At 44.0% G+C, this 4,569-nt stretch overlaps 1 non-coding gene across 1 annotated transcript; it reads right to left on the reverse strand.

The window, feature by feature from the left end:
- Nucleotides 1-3,427: 3,427 nt before the first annotated feature.
- Nucleotides 3,428-3,499, reverse strand: trnah-gug (transfer RNA histidin (anticodon GUG)). The gene has a single exon. It is a non-coding gene; the product is annotated as a tRNA-His (tRNA).
- Nucleotides 3,500-4,569: the final 1,070 nt, after the last annotated feature.

The following is a 4,569-nucleotide window of genomic DNA, read 5'->3' on the forward strand; positions in this document are numbered from 1 at the left end:
AATGTTACGCCGCGGAGGCTGAGATTACGTCATCTTAATGAAAACCTTAGGCACCTTGCTGTAGTCGTGCAAAGGTTGCTATACGTGACAGCATATATAGATTAGCGTGATTTTACTCTTCGCATCCTCAGGAAATGTGATCAGTTAAGTCTCATGTCCCATGCACATACTGAGAACACTCGCGATAATTGGCGTCCTGCACTCACACATGGACAGCTATTGTCTGCTAACCAGCGGTGTGAAGAGGAAACTCTGTTCCACACTTCCCTCTGGTCTGCTTTAATGAAATATGGGATGGGTTTGGAAACTTGAAATTGTATCAAGCTTCAAGCACTTATCTATAAGAATGTTTCATGGCATAGACTGATTGTATAACACCTTCAAGATCAATGCGGTCAACGAATCAACGTCATTGGATAATGACAAGAAAATATAGTAGTACAGCCGAGCGGTCTAAATCGTTGGATTAATGCTCGAATCTCCAAGGAGGTGTTGGTTCGAATCTCACCAATCTCATCGCGTGATAACGTATTCCTTCTTTTCTGCAGGGATTTTGGTTGTAATATTAAAATAAATTCCGAAATGTTTTGCAGAATACAATGTGAGGGTCGAAAACGATCCAATATTGGTTTCTGGGTCAACGATATCACCGTAGAGCTTCAGATCTCCCATATTGAGCTGGGGAAGCTGTGGATGCGTAGGGTTCGTGGCCTCTATACATCGAACATCGTGGGTGTAAAAGTATTTAAATCTAAATGTTTTACTGCAAACTAGTCGGTATTCGCTTAGAAAGACCTTTGAGATGCAGTGTGAAATCGTTATTCAGTAGCACCGATGCACGTTGTTAACGCAGGTCACGACCGCCTTTTTCGAACGATGTTGTTGTTGTTGTTGTTCATCCAGCGTTGGCGCCGATGAGGACGTCGACACCTGATGGTGTCGAGACTAGCGCGTGATTTCGATTTCAGTGAGGGAGAGCTGCGCAAACGATAGTCAGCATAAAGCAGCAGTACATGCAACAACGCTATAAAAATAGAAAATAGACATCAGACAATAGACAATACAAAATAGGCAATAGACAATAGACAATGGCAATAGAGAATAGAAAATAGGCAATAGACAATAAACAATAGGCAATAGGCAATAGGCAATAGACAATAGACAATAGGCAATAGACAATAGACAATAGGCAATAGGCAATAGACAATAGACAATAGGCAATAGACAATAGACAATTGACAATATACAACAGACAATAGAAAATAGACAATAGACAATAAGAGCTGGAGTAGGCCATTCGACCCTTGAAGCCAGCACCACCATTCACTGTGATCATGACTGATCATCCACAATCAGTATCCGGTTTCTGCCTTATCCCCAGAACCTTTAATTCCACTATCTTTAAGAACTCTATCCATCTCTTTTTTGAAAGCATCCAGATACTTGACTTCCATAGCCTTCTGGGGCAGAGCATTCCACATATCCACCACTCTCTGGGTGAAAAGGTATTTCCTCAACTCCGTTCTAAATGGCCTACCCCTGATTCTTAAAAATTGCCCTATGGTTCTGGACTCACCCATCAGCGGGAACATGCTTCCTGCCTGCAGCGTGTCCAATCCCTTAATAATCGTATATGTTTCAATAATATCCCCTCTCAGCCTTCTAAATTCCAGATTATACAAGCCCAGTCGCTCCAGTCTTCCGACATATGACAGTCCCGCCATCCCGGGAACTATAAAAATTGTAAACAATCGAATCAGAAGTGTCATGTATTTGAACCGTAGTCCTGTTTCTTGCCCCGAAGACACCACTCCACTGGCAACGATTTGGATGTCATTTTTATATCTATTGTATTACTGTTCCATTCCCTTTTTGGAGGTTGTTCTCTGTGATTTGCAGTTTACAGTTTATTTGACGGTGCTTCTGAAACGAGCTCTCATCACATGGCAGTAGACCGAACTTAGGGACGTGTCTCTATATTTTCTGTATGCATGATATAGTCTTCTTCACTCAGTACAGTTCATTCGCTTTCAGCGCATTACTCCAACTTTGCCGTGGAAGACCAACAGGCCCTGAAGCATCATAAGAAGTGTGGAAGTGCTCTTCAATCTAGACTGGGGTAACTACTTGGTTATCTGTTAACCTATTAGCTCAAAGACGTTTTGATCAGCGCGGTAAGTGGTTTTCATTAATGATGTGGTCTTCGAGACTCTTTAATCTAAATAGAAAAGAGAACAAGATCGGTAGCTTGAAAATGAATCCCAACTTTGCAGCTGAGGAGGTCCATTCAATAGTTCGATTTGAATGCAGTTAAGCCTTAGAGGACATAGACGCATTGACGTAAGCTTTCGTCAGATTAAGTAGATTCAAAGAGCTTTGAAAATAAAACACATTGGTTCTGGGAACAGTTCAGTGATCAGCCGAGTGAAGTTGAGTGACGTTATCGCCTATGGTTCAAGATCCTGATGGTTGGGGTTATAACCATTTCTGAAACTGGTGTGTGGGTCCTGAGCCTCATATACACCCTTTCTGATTATCCATTCAGAGACATTGGTGTTTGCATACGCTGTGATGCAACGAATTAGCACAGTCTCCACCACACACGTGCAGCAGTTTGTCAAACATTTAGAGGCTCTTCTGAACTCTTCACAAACCTCTAATAGAGGTTATGCTATGCATTTGTCCTACTGATACAAACGGGCTGGGCCCAGCACAAATCCACTGAAATGATAATACAAGTAATTTAACTTTGGTGACCCTCTCCAGCTCCAATTTCTCGATGTGCTCTGGCTCATTGACCTCTAGTTTTCTCTTCTTGAAGTCAGTAGTCTTCTCCTTGCTCGTGCTGACATAAGGTGGGAGGTTGGTGTGGCGTCACTCAGCCAGATTTTCAATCTCACTCCTTTCTACTGATTCATTACCACCTTTGCTTTGGTGAACAATAGTGGTGTCGTCCACGAAATTAAATCTGGCTGGTTTTGGACAACGGCACTTAGCCTCAGAGAGAGAAAGAGTGAGACTGGTGAATAAATAAATAAATATTATTTTGTTACCTTTACTCCAAGCTGCTATTACAAACGTATTTCATTTTATTTTTCCTCCCGGATATCACAGACACTGTGGCCGCGGGGAATGGCAGTGCCTGGACCAGAGAGTTGAGATCCTCCGCTTTTCCTGAGACAATGCGGCTTTCTGTCTCTTGTATTCCTCGGCCCAGAGGTCGATCGTAGCTCGTTTAAATTCCGAGCTTGCTGATCTATCGAGAAAGTTAATTTCCAAATGTATAAGTGAGAGTGGTAGTGTATCCAAAGGAAAACTACTGGTGACACAGGAGACAAAATTTCCTGGGAGTAGTGACAGATGGAAATTCAGTAAAAGAGAGCTTTTAATTTGCAGGTGAGGGAAGTTAAATGTGTGATCACCGGTCTGCCGTGACTCGGATTCGAACCGAGGTTACTGCGGCCACAACGCAGAGTACTAACCACTATACGATCACGGCTACACACTTCAGCTGTGTGATTTCTGCTGTGAAATCCTCTGGCACCGTTGTGACTCAGTCAATGGCTGTCAGTGCCTGGCGGCGCTCCTGCATAGTCGTATGCATGAAGTACTGGAGATAACCAACAGACCAGCCGCAACTGTGACAGAAGAAACAGTGTCTACACTTCATGTACATGATCCGCCCGCAGAGCTGAAAAAGTGAGAAAAGAAGTGTGTGAAGATGAGCGAGATGTCTTTGATAGGGGAAAAAAAAACGGAGTGGCCTTGGGAAAATAAAACAAGCATCACGACGAATTCAGTTGGACGGTGCAGCCAATGGAAGGGACGAGTTTTTTTTCTGTATGAAGTTCGTGACCATGAAAATCGTCTGTCAACAAAATGGTTAATGAATCATTGGGAGTAGTTAGTGGGGAAGAACAGGGGCTAAAGAACGGAGGCAAGAGAATGTTGGATGTGTGTTCTACAAAAGCTGATGCCAAATAAGTATAACCGTAACAAGTGGATGCTGCAACTTTGGTTTCGCTTCAACAAACAGACCCAAGCTCGGTAGCTCCTTCGAGACTCACTTTATTGTTTATACAGAGAAGAAAATAAAGCGTTGCGAGAAATGCTTTATACTGTACACTACCTACACCACTAATAGGTAGGGCGAATTTAAGCAAACCCTAGTAGTCTACACCGCTGAGTATACTTAGTAACGTCTGCGTGGTCCCTGAAGCAAGCGATCGACCGTGGGCTGGCTAGGGTGAAGGTCCTTGACGCCAGTTCAGATGCTTGGCCCGAAGGTGGGACCCAGCCGAGTGGTCTGCGCAAGAAAACACTTTCCCACCTTTATAGTTCTACATAAGATACAGACAAGGAGCAGGGACAAGAACGCAGACTTGGGCTTGGACCCCGAGCCACAGACTGGACAAGGACCCAGAACCTGGGTCATGTCTCGGGGTCCAGACCCAGAACCAGGCATGGGCATGACATGACTGCAGGACTGGAGTCTGGGGTCTTGAGGCTTGAGGCTTGGAGACTGGCTTGGGGACTTGAGGCTTGAGGCTTGGAATGCGGAGGCTGGAT

Source organism: Mobula birostris, chromosome 3 (assembly GCF_030028105.1).
Source record: "Mobula birostris isolate sMobBir1 chromosome 3, sMobBir1.hap1, whole genome shotgun sequence".
NCBI classification, from domain to species: Eukaryota; Metazoa; Chordata; class Chondrichthyes; order Myliobatiformes; family Myliobatidae; genus Mobula; species Mobula birostris.